A 23,413-nucleotide genomic window follows, 5' to 3' on the forward strand; every position below is an offset into this window, starting at 1 on the left:
TAATTACAATAAAACACATAATTCTAAAAGGATCAAAATTAGTTATATATATTTAAATTAAAGTATTGTTTTAATTTTAAATAACAAAAATCTAAAACTTCCATTCACTACTTTTTCACATTAATATTGTCTTTGGACTCTTTTTTTGACTCATCCAACTCAGTTTATGACTATAAACCACAAGGATGATGAAGAGATTGATTCGTTATAACCTGGCAAATACTACCAACAATTCAAAGCATGCATTTTACTCATTGTAACTGGTCTTACCCAGTACATTCATTCATATAAATGCTGGATATATAAACATAATAAAAATTTTAGTGAAGTTATAGCTATTATTTGACAATAATTTATAGAAGAACATTTAGGAGATGCATAAACTCATATATATACATATATATATTGTCCAGTTGCATTACATTTTAAGAGACTAATTTATAGTCTAAGCTTTTATTTCCATGAGATGTGCTACAGATGGCCCCTAGATATCCTTATCTAAAGATAAACATTCTTAGTTCTTGGAATTATGGTGAATATCAATTAGTATTTCTTGCCTCTTTATATAGATCACAATTCCAGACAGAAGCTTACTGTTTATAAATCTGAATTCCTGCCAAAACAGAGATATTGAAATTCATTTGGCAGTAAATGTATATGTATGTGCAGTAAATCTAATACTTATATGTGTATTATAAGTATTATGTATGCATATATGTATATGTATAACTTTCTCTACTATTAGAATTGTAACTTAAAAAAACTCATACACACAGTTGTCAAATGTGGTATTTGGATGGGAAACATGATGAAGTCATGGCAACACTCAAAAGGACACTTAAAAAGGCATCTCCAAACCTGTAGGGCATTGCTAGTGTGAGTCTTGTTGATTTAAATATTTAAAATATGTATTAATTTTATAACTCATGAAGAAAACCAGTATTTCAACTCAGCTTAAACTGTTTCATTGTATTGTTTTAGATGGTTGGTTTATTTCTGAAATAGAATATGTTAACTCAAAGTACAATGGATGGGGTATCTTAATATGTATTATTAGAGATGGGGGAAGAACTTTAATGTATAACTTAGTTAGCGACTTCATCAGTAGGGACTTTCTTTGATTATACTTACCTGTTCCAGATTATCACCTTTTATATGGTAAACATTCAGTAAATATTTGATGAGCAAATGAACTTAATGACCCAATGTTTCTAGAGGTCCTGAACAGGAATTAATATTATAAATATAGCTCACTTTGCCTTTAATCACCTTCTGTCTATGCAAACAAAAAAACAAAAGGTGCATTAAGGTTATATACTTTGAGTTCATAAATCTGATCTTTTAATCAGGAAGAATACAAATAAAGATTATTTTCCAAAATAATACATAAAATTACATACAATACGTAAAAATAAGATAATACCTATATTACACAAAATTACTACAAATCTCAGAAATGCCTACATCTGGCATTAGACACTTCTGAGGCTGAATTTGCCATTCTGATCCATGGAGACAGGCCTTCTTTTTTTTTTTTTTTTTTTTTTTTTTTTTTTTTTTTGACAGGCAGAGTTAGACAGTGAGAGAGAGAGACAGAGACAAAGGTCTTCCTTTTCCGTTGGTTCACCCCTCAAATGGCCGCTACAGCCAGTGCGCTATGCCGATCTGAAGCCAGGAGCCAGGTGCTTCCTCCTGGTCTCCCATGCGGGTGCAGGGCCCAAGCACTTGGGCCATCCTCCACTGCCTTCCCAGGCCACAGCAGAGAGATAGACTGGAAGAGGAGCAACTGGCACAAAATCTGGTGCCCCGACTGGGACTAGAACCCGGGGTGGTGGCATTGCAGGCGGAGGATTTGCCTAGTGAGCTGCAGCACTGGCCCTTCTTTCATTTTTGTAGTACAGTCCTGACCTTACTCTAACAATTATTTGAGTGGCATGTATATATAAGGCATTATACTACATTCAATGGATGACAGAAAGATGAATGAGTTTTACTGCTCTTAAGAGGTTTGTAATTAACATGGGGATATAATGTGTACAAAAAGAGCTACAATATTGGACATGATAGGTTCTTAGACAATGGCAAATTAAGGGGTTGGCATTGCAGTATGGTGAGTTAAGTCTGCTGTTTGCAACACACCTATCCTATATCAGAGCACTGGTTTGAGTCTCAGCTGCTTATTTTCTGATCCTGGGAAGACTATGGGAGATGACCCAAGTACTTGGGCCCCTGCCACTCACATGGGAGATCCAGATGCAGTTTTAGGTTCCTAGTTTCTGGTAGGCCCAGCTCTGGCTAGTGTGGCCGTGTGTGAGAGTGAACCAGTAGATGAAACAGAAGATCTCACTTCTCTCTAACTCTGCCCTTCAAATAAATACATTTTAAAAGAGAGAAAACAGAAAATTAAAATAACCATGAGATATAACTACATACCTATTAGAGGGCTGCAAAAATTCTAAACACTACTAAGACCAAATGGTAGAGAGGATGTTGTGCAATAGGAATACTAAATAGCACAGCCTCTTTGGAAGGCCGTCTCGCAGTTTCCTACAAAACTTCCACTTTGACTATGACCTTGTCTAAATAAGATCAGAGTTGGTAAACTCAAAAGGCTTCCATAGCCTTGGAAACTCATGACTAGAGCCTCGGGTAATTACTGATGCCATAAACAAGAGTGTCAATTTGTTAAGTCAACAACAGGAGTCACTGTGTTCTTACTCCCTATGTAGGATCTCTGTCCTTAATGTGTTGTACAATGTAAATTAATGCCATAACTAGTACTCAAACAGTACTTTACACTTTGTGTTTCTGTGTGGGTGCAAACTGTTGAAATCTTTACTTAATATATACTAAATTGATCTTCTGTATATAAAGATAATTGAAAATGAATCTTGATGTGAATGGAATGGAAGAGGGAGTGGGAGATGGGAGGGCTGCGGGTGGGAGGGAAGTTATGGGGAGGAAAAGGCACTGTAAACCAAAAGGCTGTACTTTGGAAATTTATATTTATTAAATACAAGTTAAACAAAAGAAAAAAAGAAAAAAAAACTAAACATACTTTTATCATGGAATCATTGGTATTTATCCAAAGCAGTTGAAAACTTGGGTCCACACAAAAACCTGCACATGCATTTTTTTTTATTTTTTATTTAATTTTTGACAGGTAGAGTTATAGACAGAGAGAGAGAGACAGACAGAAAGGTCTTCCTTCTGTTGGCTCACCCCCCCAAATGGCCGCAACGGCCGGCTCTGCGCCGATCTGAAGCCAGGATCCAGGTGCTTCCTCCTAGTCTCCCATGCGGATGCAGGGGCTCAAGCCCTTGGGCCATCCTCCATTGCCCTCCTGGGCCACAGCAGAGAGCTGGACTGGAAGAGGGACAACTGGGGCTAGAACCTGGCACCCATATGGGATGCTGGCGCCACAGGCGGAGGATTAACCAAGTGAGCCACAGTGCCGGCCCCCTGCACATGGATTTTTATAGAAGTTTTTTATATAACTTTCCAGACTTGGAAGCAACCAGGAAGTCCTTCAGTAGCTAAGTAGATAAAATAACTGGCATATCCAGACGATGGGATATTTTTCAGCCCTAAATGGAAATGAGTCCCAAGCTATGAAAAGACATGGGAGAAATTTTAGTGCCTATTACTAACTAAAAGAAACCAGCCTGAACAGGCCACATACTGTATGATTCCAACTATTTGACACTCTGGAAAAGACAGAACTATGGATATAGAAAAAGTATCAGTGTTTCCTTGGGTTTAAGGATGAAGGAAGTATGGTAGGCAAAGCATAAAGGATTTTCAGGGCACTGAAACTGCTCTTGATTTTATGTTGATGGTGAATACATTTCATTATATATTTGTCACAACCTCTAAGATATACAGCACTGTGAGTGAACCCTAATGTAGCCTATGAACTTTGGTTGCTAATGATATGTCAATGTAGGTTTATCACTCAGAACAAGTATACCGCACTGGTGTGGCAAGTGGATGGTGAGGAAGGTTAGGCACATGTTGTAGGGCTGGCACCGTAGCTCACTAGGCTAATCCTCTGCCTGTGGCGCCAGCACCCCGGGTTCTAGTTGTGGTTGGGGCACTGCATTCTGTCCCTGTTGCTCTTCTTCCAGTCCAGCTCTCTGCTGTGGCCCGGGAAGGCAGTGGAGGATGGCCCAGGTGCTTGGGCCCTGCACCTGCATGGGAGACCAGGAGGAAGCACCTGGCTCCTGGCTTTGGATCGGCGCAGCGTACCAGCCGCAGCGCACCAACTGTGGCTGCCATTTGGGGAGTGAACCAATGGAAGGAAAGGAAGGAAAACCTTTCTCTTTCTCTCTCTCTCTCTCACTGTCTAACTCTGTCAAAAAAAAAAAAAGTGTGTATGGGAAATCTCTGTACCTTCTACTCATGCTGTGCATCTATAATTGCTATAATGAAATACTTTTTAAAGAACAGATACAATATAAAGGAATGTTTGTACAGTACCAAGACAAGCAAAATATGTGTGTTTTGGAAGTTCATAGGATGTGGTTTTATGTTCTAGTTAAGAAAATTTTTTTGAAATATATAATCGAGATATATGGCTAATATATTATTGGGGGTAATAGTGAAGTATTGCATGCAGAGAGGAATGGTGATGGCAAAAATTTGACAGGTATAATACTTACAACATGATTTTCTATGGAAAGGCAGTTTCATTGGCCTGGAAAGAAGAGAGTGCATGGTGAAGTAATGGAAGCGCAGATTTCAAAGGCAGACATGTGATTCTATAACTAGGCATTTGTTTCATGTATTTACTTTAAAGAAGGAGATTTAGAGGTAAATTAATGTAATTAGTGGTGGGTAAATTTGTTTACTCATCTAATTCCTAGTCCGATCGCTGTTATTTTATGCTTTAGTTATTATAGGAGGATCTCAAATGTTAAAATAAAGGGTTCAGACTTTATTCAACTGATGATTGGTACTTTAAGAGATTATGTTGGAATATGGCAGAACAGAACATGATCTCGATCAATGTGGGAAAGCAAGCAGAATAAAATAAAGACATGGGGCCTGTGTTGTGGTATAATGTGTTAAGCTGCAGCCTGGGACACTGGAATGCCATATGGGCACTGGTTTGTGTCCCTGATGCTCCACTTCTGACCAGGTCCCTTCTAATGCACCTGGGAAAAGCAGGGGAAAATGGCCCAAGTGCTTGGGCTGCTGCACCCAAGTGGAAGACCTGGGAGAAGCTCCTGGCTCCTGGCTTTAACCTGGCGTGGCTCCAATTGTTGTAGTCATTTAGGGAAGTGAACCAGCAGATGGGAGATCTCTGTATCTCCATCTGTCTCTAACTTTTAAATAAAATAAAATTTTAAATAACATAAAATGACTAAGTGGGGATACCCAAACCAATAGAACATTTCTGTTTTGGTAGTTCAGTCATAAGGTAGAGGTAGTTGCAATGAAAATATAAAGACAGGATTAGTGCCACTGACTAATTTTTAAAATTTGTGCAAAAGGAGCAAGACATGGGTCTTGGGGTTAATGTATCAACTATATTATAATGCAACTTTGAGTACTATTTGCTCTTATACTATGTCTATAATTCATTAATAATTTCAGCATTACTATAAATTAAACATGTTTCTAAGCAGCTAAGAGAGTTTTACATTTGATAGTAGGGATGAAAGGAAGAGAGAGGAAAAGGACTCCAAAGTTGATTCCAGAACATAGTACAATAGTGATAAATGGTAGAGGAAATGTGATGCAGGTTTGTGTTTGATGTTAATTCCTACACAGTAAAGTGTTTATTTTGTAAATGTTAATCTTTAAGAATTTTACTACATTCAGAGAAAATTTTCCAGCAGGAAAGTATCAGTAAGAATTAGAAATACAGAGAGCACAGCTGGACTGGCAGTTCATGCTCATAAATGTTATCTCCTTGGGAGTCAGGAGGATGCTAAGATTAAAGAAAAGGACTAGAGAAATATACATATTTAGGGACCATGATCTTTTGTTGGCCACATACTAGGTCCCAGCAGGGCTAGGTGCATGATAGTCAAAGGAATGGGTTAAAATCTTTCCTTTCAGGTTGTTAACACACCAAGAGTATGTTAACACACAGGAGTTTTTCTTAAAACAAAACCTTTGACCTACTTTAAACCTGGCTGAGTATCAAATGGTCCACTGTAAGATCAGCTGTTCAGAGGAAAAATATATGAACTTATATATATATATATTTAATAAGCAGGAAATATGATTAATTATGGTATCTTCATTATCAGATACCATTACATCTTTTTGGTTCATGACTTTTATATTCTTGGTTGTTGAAGGACCATGAGGGCTATATTAGTCATTTATATTACTAACATCCAGTAAATCAGGAGCAGGTCAGGCCGGGTCTCATAATATTATTTATAATTGTGAAATTTGCATATCGGTGTTGCAACCTCCATTACATTATACATAATTAACATTACCTCTGTTGTACTTTATCCTGAATGTACAAACATACACCAGGAGAACAAAATGATTTGTTGAAGTCTATAGATAATGTACTCATAATTCAATGAGGAGAATAATTAAAATTGTATATATGTCAGGACGAGAGGATTTGCAAGTGTAATATTTTTATCCAGCAGCCCAGAAAGAAAAGTTACATAGAAAATATGATGATGAGCATCTGAAAATTGGGTTATATTTGACAGATTCTATTTACCGTATTTCCCTTATACATTAGCAATTATGAAACTATCAAACAGTGGCTTGACATTATCAAAGTTTTCACTTAAATATGTCAAAAAAGGAAAAAGCATTGTGATCTCTTTGTAAAGCAATCAAAACTGTCTGACATAGCAGGAGTAAAATAACACTTTCCATAATAAAGTGGATCATTTTTGTCAGTAAAGACCAAAAAGATTCCAAAAGCAAAGTGACAATTTTCAGAACTGCAGATAGCTTTTCCAAAGCAAGCATGATTATGCCTCATAAGGTTGTAAAGCCTAGTTTTAAATATAATCCCTAACATGAAGTGAGGGAAAAAACACTTCTTTCCATCAGAAGACTATTAATTGACCTATGAAATAGGCATTCAATCTAAATGAAATTGCTACCATATACATATATGTTCTAGTAAACAATTGATATGACAGGTCTTTTTAGGTACAGTTAAAGGAGTTCATGACAGTCGCACTTATCCTTTTGGTGAAGCAGGAAATAGTTCATGGTTTGAGTGGCTTAATGTTCTTAGGATGGTAAATTGTATTCAAATTTTTTCTGGGATTAAAAGATGCAAAAGCCATACATTTTAAAAAGTTAAAGAAAACATGAAATTTCCTGGGGACATAAAGAGAATTTTACGGAAAATGAACTTTTTCCTGAAACACAATTGAAAGAAGTAGACTCTGATGAGAGCTGTAAAGCTTGTCTTTCCCTTTTGTAGGGTTTCATGTGGCTTGGGAATGCTGGCCTTTGCATAAATGTTCCATTCTTTTCTCCGGAGATTACCATTTGAAAAAATAAGATTTTTTGCTAATTATCTTCCATGGTTTTAGTTTGCACTGGACATATTCTTGTTATGGCACCAATTTCTGGATGCCTCAGTCTTTTGTTTTGATTCTAATTCTTGAGAAGAGAAACTTTACTCCAGATAGGGGAAGTTAAGTACAGTAGGTTTATGTACCATGTTGAAGTCTTCCTTTGCAAATCACCAGTGATGATAGTTCTCTGTGAATCTGATGTGGGCCATCTGACATCTTTAGCAGAAAGATGAAGATAATAATGGTAAGATTCTATGAAGGCCACATGAAATTATTTGTAATAAATTCACAATAGATTCTATAAATTTGATTTAATAACTTTCTGTAGTCAGCCCTGAACTAGGAGAGAATTTGAGAAATGTTGGAAGACAGTTCTCCACGGATCTCTAGCATTTTCGCATGCTCATGAGCAAAGGATCTGATGGCCCTTGTTCTGGACTGTCTTCTCAAGGGTAATATAGAATGAACAGCCTTAAATGATATAGCATCTCCTTGTGGAGTAGGGGGCAAATTTTGTTCAGTGTCCAGTTTGATAAAGACGATCTATTGCTAGGTAAAAAGTTCAAGGAAGCTTACTATCAGTTATAAAAGATTTAGCTTCCCTGAGCTCAGGATTGCATGTAATTTACCTCCCTTTGTGAGCAGGCATCATCTGGCCTCCATTCTTTCACGTTGTTTTGTGAGAACTGGGGATTTGACAACTATTCAAACATAGGTACTCTAGCCACTGCTATTCCTGTAATGAGTGGTCCTTTGTCTCTGATGCTACAGTCTTGTGTCTTCTGCCACCATCCAGGAAATTATGGTAGTCTAAATAGTTAGCTTGTTAGTAGGTACGATCCTAGATTCTTTGCAGTTGTTTTTTAAACTTTTATATGAGAAGGAGATACAGATATGGAGTGCATCTCTCTTCTGATTTACTCCCCAAATGCCTGCAAAAGCTGGAAGTAGGCCAAGGCCAGAGGAACCAGGAATTCAATCCAGATCTCTTGTGAGTAGCAGGAATCCAGTTATTTGAGCTCTCACTACTGCTTCCATGGGTCTTCATTAGCATGAAGCTGGGAGTCAGGAGCTGGGGCTGGGTATCAAACCCAGGAACCTCAAGGCTGGACATACAGCTGTTGCTTGGTTTTAATTTTTGGATATGGTATGAAGTAGGAGTCCAGATGAATTCTTTTGCATGTGTGTATCTAGTGTTAGAGCAAAATGTATTAAGATTATTCTTTCATCTACTGAATTGTCTTGGTGCCTTAACAAAAATCATTTGACATAGATGCATAGGTTTGCTTCTGGATGCTCAATGAAATCCCATTGTTCTATTTGTCTGTCTTGATACCAATACCACACTGTCTTGATTGTTGTACTTTTGTAATAAATTTTGAGATTGGGAAGCATGGATTTTCAATTTTATTATTTTTTGATTATTTGACTTTTCTGAATCCCTTGCATTTCCATGTGAATTTTATGATCAGTTTGCCAATTTCTTCTAAAAATAAGACCTTTGGAATTTTGGAAAGGATTTTGTTGGGTCTCTTGGTTAATTTGGGAAAAATTGACATCCTGAAAACATTGAATCTTCCAATTTATCAAATTAGAATGCATTTCCATTCATTTAAGCCTTCTCTAATTGATTTCAACAGTGTTTTGTAAGTTTTCAGTTTATGAGTTGATCACTTTCTTAAACATTCCATTTTTATGGTATTTTAAATGGTATGTCTTCTTAATTTGATTCTCAAGTTTTTCATTGGTTTCTTTTCCTTTTTTTTCTTTTTTCTTTTCTTTTCTTTCTTTTTTTTTTTTTTTTTTTTTTTTTGACAGGCAGAGTGGACAGTGAGAGAGACAGAGAGACAGAGAGAAAGGTCATCCTTTTGCCGTTGGTTCACCTTCCAATGGCCGCCACGGCTGGTGTGCTGCGGCTGGCGCATCGCGCTGATCTGAAGCCAGGAGCCAGGTGCTTCTCCTGGTCTCCCATGTGGGTGCAGGGCCCAAGGACCTGGGCCATCCTCCACTGCACTCCTGGGCCATAGCAGAGAGCTGGCCTGGAAGAGGGGCAACCGGGACAGAATCCGGCGCCCCAACCGGAACTAGAACCCGGGGTGCCGGCGCCGCAAGGCGGAGGATTAGCCTATTGAGCTGCGGCGCCGGCCCTGATGTTTCTATATCAATCTTGTGTTCAAATTTGCTAAACTTATTAATTTTATCAGTTTTTGTTAGATTCTTTAGGATATTCTGTGTATAAGATCATGCCACCTGTAAAAATAGATAATTATACCTATTCATTTCAAATACAAATGCTCCATTTTTCTTGCCTATTTTCTGTGGTTAGAACCTCTACCACAGTGTTACACAGAAATGATGGGTGCCTGTTGTCTCCTTCCTGATCTTATGGAGCTGTTACATATTATGTTAGCTATTGATTTATTGCAGATTCTTTCTATCAGATGGAGGGAGTTTACTTCAATCTCTTGTGTGCTTTTATTGTCGTGAGAGAGTGCTGGCTTTTAGTCAAGTGTTTTTTCTATATCTATTTATATAATCACATTCTTCCTTTATTTTTATCTATTTATTGTATTTGAGAAGAAGATGGAGAGAGACAGAGACAGAGAAGTCCTATCCAATGTGTCACTTCCCAAATCCCCACAACAGTTAGAGCTGGGTCAAACAGGAACCAGGAGCCAGGAACTCAATTTTGGGCTTCTGTGTGGGTGGCAGGGATTCAAGTACCTGAGTTATTACCTGGTGCTACCCAGTGTACATATTAGGAAGCTGGAATCAGGAGTGGATCCAGGACTGAAACACAAGCACTCCAATATAGGCTGCAGCTTCTAAGCTGAGTCTTAACTACTGCACCAAACTCTGCTGCTGTGGAATAGTTCCAAGAGTTTGATAAAAGTAGTGTTTTAATATGAAGTTCATGCTCAAAGATTCTGACTTTTCTAAATAACTACATTCAAATATATATCAATTGGTATATCTTTGTGGAGGAGGAAGAAATGAAATAGGGTTATTAGTAGACAAATATTTACTTTAGCTTTCACCCTTGGGCCAGTTTCTCTCTCTCTTTCTTTTTTCTCTATTAACCCAAATTAAACCTAAAGCCAAGACTATGGTAAGTCAGATATTGAGGGATCACTTCTTGGAAGAGGATGCAGAGGAAACACCCTGGAAACTACAATATTTTTTATTGCTACTTAGAATTATGTGGGGATGAATGATTTAGATTCAGCTGTTAACCCCAAATCTCTTAAGTTGTTCAAAACAGGACATTATGTACAAATATATTCACTATTCCAAGAAGAACTTTACTATTTGCATTATTTCTTGAACCATCTGAGCCTACTAATGGTTATGCAAAGAGAACTACATTCTGTTTCCTGAAAAATAGGTTTTGGTAAAAACAACACTAATTTTACACACATGCTTATACGTATGTTATACACATACATGTAAAATCATAGATTAGCAATTGTTGAAGTATTAAGTGAAATATGTTTTCCCTATCCAGATTTAAAGGCAATATATATGTAAAATAGGAACAATAAAATGTATTAATTAAAAAGTGATTAGTTATATTAAGGTTGTTTATTACAGTCATCAAGAAAGTGAAGCCTTTGATTCTAGGAGGAAAGTTAGAGTTTACGGTAGTATGATAAAATGTGGTTCAGATAATTAATATTTCCTATATCACAAATGCTACAAATCTCCATTCTTATAATTCTACCTAAGTGGAACTGATTCTACAATATCTGACAGAGAAAACACATGTATGGTTTTGATATATGTTTATGATATTTAATTCTCCACTGGCTTTAACATTTCTCTTTAATGACATATTCAATGCCCAAATTAGTAACCTGCTTAGAGGTTGCAAACTAAGTAAATATGATACTAGCTGGAAATGTAAAAAGAATAACATGCAATTTAGTTACCATAGAGATGACAGACTTTATCATTAGGGCTTATTGATAGTTCATGAGCTGCCATAGTAAGTTAGAGATGAAAATCTTGGAAATTCTCTTTTAATAATTAGTATTGTACACTACACATATTTCATAATTTGTGATTTTAAAAAGTTAGTTTTACCTTGCTTTTTTCTGAGCCTGATTTTTTTCTATTCAGAGTACTAAAAATAGCTTGAAGTGTTAGAAAATACAATATCTAACTTCTTTTATTCAATAAAATGTTTGAGTACAATAGCAGACATATAATGCCCCTTCAACAGATATCCTCTTTCTGATCACCAGTTCCTGTGAATATTTTACCTGAAGGGCAAAATTGACTTTGAAGATGTGATTAAATTTAAGATCTTGAGATAAGAGGACTATCCTTGAATCTGCAGATGCTACTGGATGTGATTCCATTTATGGACATTTAATATCAGCTCAGATTTAGATGATGTACTTCTGATAATGGGACTTTTGGGAAATGCAGATAGACAAATTTTCATGTAATCTACCTTAGGTAAAAGACTAATATTTTTCATTACCCCCATTCTGATAGAACTTATTTACTTCAGATCCAGGTATAAGATTCGTCTTTTAATGTAACATGCCCCATTGAAATAGAAATTATAAGTTGTCTATTTTTTAAAGTTGACTTTTGATACATTATAATGTTGATATTTATGTTTTATTGTTTATTGATGCCTTTTTGTGGAAACTTTAACTCCAACTTATAAATATGTTGGTACCTGTTGGCCAAGATAAACTAAGATGTGGTTTTATTCTGATTCAGCAGTAGATGAAAACTGTTAGCTTTTCACCATATAATTCTTTGCAGGCTTGAAAATTTTATAACATTAACAAATATTTTAAATGTAACAGTTTCTGGTATTATAAAATTATTTTCATAAGCTAATACCTCAGGTTCTACATTGGTTTTTAAGAACTTGAAAAAATTTCCCAACTCTTGGAAAGATATATTTTGTAAATTTCAATCAGTTAGCTTTATTCTAGTATATAGTAAACTTTAAAAAATAAAGGTATTGAAAAAATACACTGGTGTTAATCAAACCAATAGCTTAAAATACAGAAGTGTATAGTATTCTTTTAAAGCACAAATAGAGGCTGGCGTTGCGGCTCAATAGGCTAATCCTCCGCCTGCGGCGCCGGGCGCCGGATTCTGTCCCGGTTGCCCCTCTTCCAGTCCAGCTCTCTGCTGTGGCCCGGGAGTGCAGTGGAGGATGGCCCAAGTGCCTGGGCCCTGCATCCACATGGGAGACCAGGAGGAAGCACCTGGCTCCTGGCTTTGGATCAGCGCGGTACACCGGCCACAGTGGCCATTGGAGGGTGAACCAACTGTAAAGACCTTTCTCTTTGTCTCTCTCTCTCTCTCACTGTCCACTCTGCCTGTAAAAAAAAAAAAAAAAAAAAAAAAAAAAAAACCACACAAATAGGGGCAGTCACTTTTGAAGCAGTGGGCTAAACCACCACTTGGAATGCCCGTATCTCGTATCAGAGTGCCTAGGTTTGAGTCCCACATCTGCTTCCAATCCAATGTCCTGCTAATTTTGCTGATTTGGAGGAATTAGATGGTTCCAATGCTTGGATCCTTGCCACCCATATGGAAGAACAGGAAAGAGCCTTGGCTTTGCCCAGTCTTGTCTGTAGGTAGATATTTGGGGAGGAAAATAGTGGTTGGAATCTCTCTACCTGCCTTTCAGAAAAATAAAAATAAAATAAAATATTTATCAATTTAAAAATATTTATTATTCAATTAATACCTGGTTATTGTAGATTTCTTGAAAAGTGATAAAAAGCAATGATAAAAAATTCACCTCGGATTATATTATCTAGATGAGAGATATATGCTTTTAAAGGAGATTGTATATTAGGTATATTATGTCTTTTTCTATGTTCTTTGAAATCATCTTAATATGCTTTTCCCTTTTTCCTCTCAACTCTAGTACACACAAATATTGATTGATCCAGTAATTATTCATCTTGAAGGCTTTCATAAGGACCTGTATGATACATTCTAAATTTAAAGTCCCTATATATTGTGCCTTGAGGATAACAGGACAGTAATTGAATATGCAAAGATTGAGATCCAACTGAAACATGCTGGATCTGCAGAGAGCTTATAACACTGTGAAATATATGAAGAGTAAAATAGTGGGCTAATCTGTTCAAGTATCAAATGAAGCAAATAGAAAGCTAAAAGCTTTTCTAGTTACCTTCCCCTTCAATTAAACTTCTACACATTGGAATCTGTAGCCCTCTGATCATCAGTTTGCTGCTGTGATTTTCTGAAGACATAACCTGAGGTATTAAACACCAGTTCATACACAGCTTAGGATTTATACACAGATCTGTCTTCCAGTTGAAATTGACATTTGCATTTATCAATGGTTGGGAAACGGTGGAGAAAAAGCAAATTTGGCATTTGAGGATATGGGTAATATCCTTAGAGAGATAGTAGGAAGATTTCTGATAATATAGAAATAGTTTGGCAGTTTGGAAATGACTAAATTAGAAATATATTGCCTTTACTAATCTTGCACTTACTGCATCACATTTAAAGTGATATCCTTTAGCAAAGCCTAGAAATGACTGTCTTAGAGTAAAAAATTTAATATATCAATGCAGAGACACATGGCATATCTAAATTAACAATCAAGTAATTTCTATTCTAAGGCATATCTAATCTCAAAACTCAAATTTGGTTCATTATGGTAAAGATCAGGTATACATAGGAAATCATTTTGGAGCTAGTGTTGTGACTTAGTGGGTAAAGCCACTGCCTGTAACACCAGCATTCCATATGAGTGCAGGTTTGTGTCCCAGATGCTCCACTTCTGATCCAGCTCCCTGCTAATGGCTTGGGAAGAGCAGTGGAAGAAGCTAAGTTCTTGGGTCCCTGTCATGCATGTGGGAGACCCACAAGAAGCTCCTGGCTCCTGGCTCCTGGCTCCTGGCTCCTGCCAGGGAGGCCATTGTGACCAGCTGGGGAGTGAATCTGCATATTGAAGACCTCTCTCCTTATGTGCATCTCCGCTTCTAACTCTGACTTTCAAATAAATAAATAAATCTTTAGAAAACTCATTACATAATTGCTTAAGCAGACTTGCAAACTAATTCTATTCGGCAAATCCTATATTTAGAAACATTCACTGATTATGGGTTTCTTAACTTTTAAAAAAATGAAGATTATATTAAAAGGTCATAATAGAAAACATTTATTTTGGAAAATCCTGGTTATGGCAGTAAAATATTAATTACTGCTTAAGAGGGTAGATTCATATTGTCTACTGTATAAAAAACTGCCTTCAAACATTTCAAGCAGAGAATTAAAAGTAGTTTTCTTTGGCTTTTTGTGTAGAGCTAAATAAGAGTACTCACCTCACCCGACCCCAAACTTTTGGCGCCCTTTGACGCATTTGAAAGCCAGGCAACAGACCCCATTTAGCCGCTACCACAGATTCTCCTCATCATCTGAGATGATTTTGCTCCGGTAAATAGAGGATTCTGTGCTTTTAGGCTCTGAGCAAAATAGTTTCAGTGCGCAGTTCGAATTCGTCTGTCACGGGTAGTGGATTTACGTGGGCAAGGGTGACAGCCATCAACCGCAGCCCCCAACCCCTCTCCAGAGCCCCGCAGAAAGCACTGCTCATCTGTCGCCTGCTGCCCGAGCCGCCTTCTCTGAGGGCCCCTGACCCTTGGCTTCCCAAATGCCATGGGAGGACAGTGAAGAAGGGAAGGTCTCTGGGTGGAGACAGGAGGAAATCAGGCGGGGCAGCCAGCGAGGGCCTCTCCCGCGAGGCCGCCTCGCCCTTGCTTCGCACAGGGGATGGAATGGGGTGGGGCACATTTGCCTTTGCGGCTTGCAGGCTCTTGGGAGGTCACGTGCACCATGGGTGGGACCGCGCCGCCCAGGCCCTGTCAGAGAGTGGCAAGGAGAGGAGGAGCAGGCGGCGGTGACGCCCACGCGCCCAGCCCGCTGCAGGTGCCCCGCGGGGGCGCAGCGCGTCCCCTGCTCCTCGGAGGGCCCCCGATGGCGCAGCCGCGTGTGAAGGGAACTCAGATCTGCTCCTGGCACTGGGCACTCTGGGCACTGGGGGGTGGAGAACCGCGGCGGGAAAACGGCCTTGGCTTTCCTCCCCCGACGGTTGCCTTGACAACTGTGATGTTTGCGGTGGACGGTCCCAGGGCTGGAGCGCTGAGCGCGCCCGCCTGGAGGGTCTGGGAGGCCGCGGCGGGGTTTGGCAGGGTGGAGGCCCCTTCTCCCGCCTGGCCCGCTCCATCGTTGCCTTGGAGACCGCCAGGGCAACCTCACCTGTAGCCGCTGCTGCAGCTGCCCCTGAAGAGACAGCAGCCCTAGCTTCTCTTCCAGGAAAGAACCCAGAACCCAGCAGCTGCCACTGCTCCGCTCTCACAAACAGGAAATGAGGGCAGCTGTCCAGAATTTGTCCCGGGTCCTCCACCATGCCTTTCTTTATTTGGCTTTCCGCTGGGAATTTTACATCTCAGTGTCTTCCGTAATAAATGCTCTAAAGGATGAAAAAATATTTCTTTTTATACCATCTGCTACATCTCTACTATTAACAGATAGCTTGTTTTGTTCCACAAAACACTGTCCTCGACCAAGTTTAGTTCTCAAAAGAGAGATTTTATAAAAGTGTTTTTCCATCTCTTTTTTAAAAATATTATAGTTGATAGGAGAAATCTGCAGTTTTCATTAATAAAATATGGGTAACGGTTGTAGGAATGCCCTCTTGCTGCTAAATACTGCTGAAACAACCACATTTTCCTAAATGAGTGGCATTATTATGTCTCAGAGAATTGGAGTACAGAGTAGAACAAGAACGGGTTATTCAGAAGCCCCTTCCCTGTTCTATTTCCAGTGCTATATTGCTAATTCAGTGCTAAAATCTCTTTTCTGGGCTCTATTCCATCTATGTTTGAGATCAGTTTTTGGCTTTACAAGGGGGGTTGTTTCAGCATGGTTCTGTCTTTGAACTCAGGCTGGGGGTTAAATTAAATACTCCAGACTACTTGTACTCAGCTCAGGTGCAAAATTTAGTGCATGGGTGCATCTCTACTGACTACCGACATGAATGCACTTAGCAAAAAGGACTCTGTGATTAGAGCAAGTTAAGGCATCTGTGATCCTGAATTGCCAGCCATACCCTGGCAGGCTCTGAACTGCTGTTGGTCATAACCCTTTGCTTCTCAAATCTCTATCCTATTTAATGTCTATGTGGTACAGCTTTCATTTATGAAAGCACCCTGGTAGCTTTTGCTTCTGATAATCAGTTTCCTTACTTAGTTCTGCAAGTTTGAATAGACCAGCCTTTTCAACAGACTTTGATACTCTCTCTTTAGAAAATCTTAACAATGCAGAATAACTGTTTCTTTCTCAAAGCTGTTAGGTGGGATACTGAATGATTTTTGTTTTGTCATACTTACTGTGTCATAGAGGTCTTTAAAGCCACTAAAAAGAGATTTTGATAGAGTCCAAGCCCTGAGTAAAGCTACAAATTTGAAACATGTTTATCTCTGGTGTCCTATTCTACTGGGTTGCTCTTTCTCCCAAAGCTCACCAGGATTTCCTAAACACCAAATCTGAAGGCTCCTTTCATTTGTCATCCTTCTTCGCCTGTTGTAAGAATTTGACCCTCTTCATGTTAGCTTTCATTTTTCTTAAAAATGTTTCCCTGACTTCTCCTGGAACCTCTGACCTCTTTGAATGTTCCTTCTCATCCCGTCACATTTTATTTTATGATTTATTTATTGTTCATTTGTTTAAACTTTTATTAATTAGATATAGACACAGATAGAGCTCCCATTGGCTGGTTCACTCCCTGAAATGCCCACGATAAGAGGATCTGGGCCAAGTTAAGGGAAGAGCGTGGAACACTATCCAGGTCTCCCACATGGGCAGCTGGGATTTGAGCCATCATAACCTGTCTCCTAGGAAGCTGAAATTGGAAGTGGTGCTAGCACTTGAACCAGGCACTGTAATAAAGGATGCTGATATCCCAATTAGTGAGTGACTAACTGCTGTGTCAAACATCACCACTCTTTTTTTTCTTTTTCCTTCTTGTTTTTGCAACTTAATCTTCTTTTCTTCCTCGTTCTGCATATTTTCAAGGCCTTTCATCTATATATCCATTGCTTTATATTCTTATGCTCTTATTTAAATCTGTGTGATATTATTCAGACTTTTCTTTCAACCCAGACCCTTGCTTCTGAGCTACTTCACGGACATTTCTCCTACAAACATCTAAATTCAAAGCATACCTCAGTGAAGTATGTTCCTATCCAAACCTTTCTTTTCCTCCCACATTTCATATCAGTGAATGACCTCAGTGTGCCCCCAATTACCAAAGATCAGGAACATGAGAGTCCTTTATTGATTCATGACATTATCTAATCAAATTTTCTTATCAGTATTTAGCAGGTGCCAGGCAAATAGTGTCATGAAGATTAATTCTAGTGGGAAAGACAGAGAGCTACATTTACAACTAAGTAATAAATTTACAGCTTTGATGAAGTCTACTATAGGAGTACTCAGGGGCAGTCTGGCTAAGAATAAGTTGGGAGGAGTACCTCTGACAGATGGTCAAAGATGTATCTGTGTAATATGTTGGGGTGAAGGATGAGAAGAAGCCAATCTTTTTAGTTGCTGGAGAAAGAACAGGTTAGGCAGACAATAGTAGTCGCAAACCCTACAGTGATATCTCAATCCATTTGTTCTGTTGTAAGAAAATACAGGATAATTTATGAAGAAGAAAAGTTTATTTCTTGCAGTTCCAAGTATGGGCATCCAAGATCACAGTACTGGAGTTTTTGGTGAGGGCCACATGCTTTGGAGGAAGTAGGGAGATTGATGTGTCCTCATGTGACAGAAGACAAAAAGGGAAGAAGGAACTTTCTCTTTCTCATAAGCTTTAACTTTCTTACTCCCTTCATAAGCACAGCTCATTCTATTCAAGAGGGAGGAGCCCTCATAGCCAAACTACTTTTTAAGGGCCCGTGTTCATAATAATGTCCCATTGGTAACACATACATCTGGGAGAGATACATTCTAACCATAGCAGGAAGGGAAGGGCTTTATTTGTTTAAAGGACAGACATGAATAGCAGTGTGCATGGTTAAGAAGTAGAAAGTGTGGTATGGGGAAGGTGGAAAGGGAGGCAGCAGGCAGATTTTTTTCTTTCTTCTTTTTTCTAGTTATTAATTAGCTTTTAGGCCAGCACCGCGGCTCAATAGGCTAATCCTCCACCTGCACCACCGGCGCACCAGGTTCTAGTCCCGGTCGGGGCACCAGATTCTGTCCTGGTTGTCCCTCTTCCAGTCCAGCTCTCTACTATGGCCTGGGAGTGCAGTGGAGTATGGCCCAAGTCCTTGGGCCCTGCACCTGCATGGGAGACCAGAAGTACCTGGCTCCTGGCTTCAGATCAGCATGGTGAGCTGGCCACAGCACACTTGTGGGTGAACCAACGGAAAAGGAAGACCTTTCTCTCTGTCTCTCTCTCTCTCTCACTGTCCACTCTGCTTGTCAAAAAAAATTAGTTTTTAACAGATTTTCTGTGATCTGCAGATACAGTTCTAGGAATATGGTGATATTCCCTTCCTCCCTCCCTTTTTCTCCTTCCCATCCTCCTTTCTTCTCCCTACTTCCTCTCTCTCTTTTAGTTTTTGAGATAAAAAATTTTAGATTTACATTGCAGTAAAAAGGCTTAATACTTCACTGAATAAAACGTTTCACAAGTAAAAAACAAAAAAGACCCTAGTTTAGTGGGAATATAGACAATAGCTATAGACAATAATTGAATGGAAAATGACCATTTCATCCATATACAGTAAATTTTAAAGTAACCATTAAATTATAGTAGTATAACATTCTTATAGTAATAGATCATTAAAACTATAGGAACAACATTTTGCAAAACTATATTTGTAGCAGTATGGAAACACCTAGACTTTTCTTTCATTTTCCTTTTTTTTTTTTTAATTTTGGCTTCCACATATTAAGGGAGAACATATGGTATTTGTCTTTCTTGGTCAAGTCCTGGTTAGTTTCACATAATGTCTTCTATTTGTGTCCATTTTTCAAATGGCAGAATTTCATTTTTTATAGCTGAATAATATACAATGGTATATATATATGCCATATTTTCTTTATCCATTCACTTGATGATAGATACCTCGGTTGATTCCAAAAATTGACTACTGTGGACAGTGCTGCTATAAACATGGTAGTACAGGTATCTGATTCATTGTGTTTATTTTGGTTATATACCCAGTAGTGAGATTGCTGCATCATATGGCAAGTCTGTTCCTAGTTTTTAGAGAAATCGCCACACTGTTTTCCATAGTAGTTACATTAATTTACATTCCCACCAACAGTGTATAAATGTTCCCTTAGCTCCACATCCTTGCCACCATTTGTTACTCTCTGTGTTTTGGATTTTAGCCATTCTGACAGGGGTGAGGTGATATCTCATTGTGGTTTTGATTTGTATTTTCTTGATGGCTAGTGATATTGAGCATTTTTTTCATATATTTGTGGACTATTTGTATTTGTTCTTTTGAGAGCTGTGTATTGAAGTCTTTTGGCCATTTCTCAACTGGATTGGTTGTTTTTTGTTGTTGAGTTTGTTAAGTTGCTGATATATTCAGGATATTAATCCTTTGTTGGATAGGTGGTTTGCAAATATTTTTCCCATTCTGTTGGATGTCTCTTCACTCTACTGATTATTTCCTTGCTGTGCAAAAGCTTCTGAGTTTGATGTAGTCCACTTTGTTTAGTTTTGCTTTTGTTGCTTGTGCTGTGGAGGTCTTATACAAGAAGTCATTCCCTATACCAATGTCTTGGAGTGTTCCCCTATGTTTTTTTCCAGAAACTTCGTAGTCTGAGGTCTTAAATTTAAGTCTTTGTTCTCTCTGAATTTTATTGTTGTATATGAAGAGAGGTATAGATCTAATTTCATTCTTCTATGTGCATACATCCAGATTTTCCAGCACCATTTGTTGAAAAGATTATCATTACTCCACTGTATGTTCTGAGCAGTTTTGTCAAAAATCAGTTCGCTGTATGTATGTGGATTAAACTCTGGACTCTATTCTGCTCCATTGATATAGGTATTGGTTTATATGCCAGCACCATGCTGTTTTAATTACTATAACTTTGTAGTATGCTTTGAAGTCAGGGATTGTGATGCCTCAGTCTTGACTTTTCTTGTTCAGGATGGCTTGGCTATTCTGGGTCTTTCATGATTCCATGTGAATTTTAGGATTGCTTTTTCTAATTCTGTGAAGAATGTCATTGGTATTATGATAGGGATTGCTTTGAATCTGTCGATTGCTTTAGTTAGTATAGGCATTTTAATGATATTGATTCTTCCAATCCATGAGCAAGGAATACCTTTCCAGTTTTTTGTATCCCTGATGACTTCTTTTATGAATATTTGATAATTTGCATTGTAAAGATCTTTCACTTGTTTGGTTAAATTTATTTCTAATTTTTATATTTTTTGTGTGTGTATGGCAATTGTGAATGGAATTTCTTTCTTGATTTCTCTTTCTGTAAGTTCATCATTGGTATACAAAAAAAGCTACTGTTTTTTTGTATGTTTATTTTGTAACCCACAACTTTACTGAATTGGTTTATTAATTCTAACAATATGCAGATTTTGGAGGACTTGGTGTTCCCCAATGTGTTGTTTGGATTTTTATCCTAGGTGTAGTGAGAAGCCAATGAATTTTTTTTTAAAGATTTATTTATTTGAGAGGTAGAGTTATGACAGAGAAGGAAACAGAGAAAGAAATCTTCCATCTACTGGTTCATTCCCCAGATGGTATCAACTGCTGAAGTGGTAACAATCTGAAGCCAGGAGCCAGGAGCTTCCTCTGGGTCTCCCACATAGGTGCAGAGGCCCAAGCACTTTGACTATCTTCCACTGCTTTCTCAGGCCACATGCTGAGAGCTGGATCTGAAAAGGAGTAGCTGGGACATGAACCAGTGCTCAGATGGGATGCCAGCGCAGCAGGTTGAAGCTTAGCCTACTATGACACAGCACTGGCCTAGCCATTGAATGTTTTTAAGAACAGTGGCATGAACTGTCTCATAACTTTTTAAAAAAGATCATCTGCCTGTAGGTTCAAGAATCAATTGGAAGGGGTGATGGTTTGGAAATAGGAAGGAAATTAATGATTATGGATATTCCAGTGATGGCCAGGATGAGGGTGTGGAGAAGAGACACGTGAACAGACGTCAGGTATTTTCAGTGGTCTTTTTACTTATCACCCACTGTCGTGTTTCAATTTCATTTCTGACCTTAAGAGCACTTCATACCATATGGGGTTTTCTGCATGCTGGTTCTTTTCTTTAAATCCTAATTGTTATGATTCTTCTTTTTCTGGACTGTAACTATCAGTGTAGATACATAATATCTGGTAAGGAGAAGATAGAAAATAGTGCTCATGAAAGCAGGCTCCAGAATTAGGCTGCCTTGGCTCAGATCCATGCTCCATGATTTACTAGAAGTGTTGTTTGGGGCAAATTGCTTACCTTTTCTGTTCCTTTTCCTCTAGGTACAGTTTAGGAATGATAGTAATAATACTTATTTTTTAGGACTTTACGCAGATTAAGGGATGTGCGTAACACATGGATATATGCATTATAATAATGAATGGTATGTGTTCAATAAATATTAGATGATAATGTTGATGACAATGTCATAAAGCTTAATATCTGTGTAAAACATTTTAAAAACTTTTTATTTATTTATCTTATTTGAAAGGGGAGTAAGACAGAGAGAGACAGAGAGACAGAGAGACACAGAGACACAGAGAGAGAGAGATCTTCTATCCACTGTTTCATTACCCAAATATCCACAACAACCAGATCTGGGCCAGGCCAAAGCCAGAGCTGGAAACTCAATGTAGGTTTCACATGTGGGTGACAGGAACCCAAATACTTGATCTATCACCTGTTGCCTTCTAGAGTGTGCATTAAGAAGAACTAAAATTAAATGCAGAGCCAAGACTTGAGCCCAGGCACAGGTATATGATGGAGGCGTCCCAATTGGCATGGTTTATTTTTTAAAAATGTTTTATTTCTATTATTTGAGTCACACACACACACACACACACACACACACACACACTGGGAGTGGGGGGAATGATCAGATCATTCTGGTTTACTCCCTAAACAGTCCTAGGGCTGGGCCAAGCTGAAGCCTGGATCCTGGAATTCCAGCCACATTTCCCATATGGGAGGCCCAGGGTCCAAGTGCTTGGGCCTTCTTCCACTGCTTTTCCAGGACCTTGGCAGACAGCTGGCATGGCAGTGGAGCAGCTGAGATGCAAACTGGCACTCTGATATGGGATGCAGTGTCATTGGCAGCAGCTTAACTGTCTATTCCACAATGCCAGCCCCCAAGTGGCATCTTAGCTGCTTTGCCAAATACTCGAACCTGAAAAACGTTTTTTTAGCTGTTTTATGTTTTTACTGATGCCATAAAGCTTCGGTAGAGGGTTCAGCTGCTCCTTCTGCTGCTTCTTGATCTTCAGATTCTCCTCATGCTTGTTGAGCTGGTGTGGCATGAGTCTTGTTGGGTTGGGGTCAAGGGGTTTGTACTTCTTGCCCTTCTAGAATTCCCTATGGTTTTCTTTCCAGTCTGGGCGATGATTTGCAGATATCTCTGGGCTTGGAGAGCTTGGCTGCAGTGCCATCTGTTACTTTGGCCGAGCGCAGTGGGGACAGCTCCACCTTCAGGTTGTCCAGCTGTTTCATCATCTCCTCTTGGTACCATGAAGGTCCTGAGCCTGAAAAGCATTTGGATGTAATCATTCGGAGGAAATTTTGCAGCCTTTCTTTATAACTTATTTACTAAGACTAAGAATTATAATATTAGAGGCATGGTGGCTAGGGTGGGAGGAAATAAA

General features: G+C 38.6%; 1 protein-coding gene across 6 annotated transcripts in view; it reads left to right on the forward strand.

Annotated features, from left to right (window-relative positions):
- The window catches only part of NOL4 (nucleolar protein 4), a 373,271-nt gene that overhangs the window by 38,964 nt on the left and 310,894 nt on the right, over nucleotides 1–23,413 (forward strand). The gene's annotated exons all lie outside the window — the stretch shown is intronic.

This window comes from Oryctolagus cuniculus, chromosome 10 (genome assembly GCF_964237555.1).
Source record: "Oryctolagus cuniculus chromosome 10, mOryCun1.1, whole genome shotgun sequence".
NCBI lineage: Eukaryota > Metazoa > Chordata > Mammalia > Lagomorpha > Leporidae > Oryctolagus > Oryctolagus cuniculus.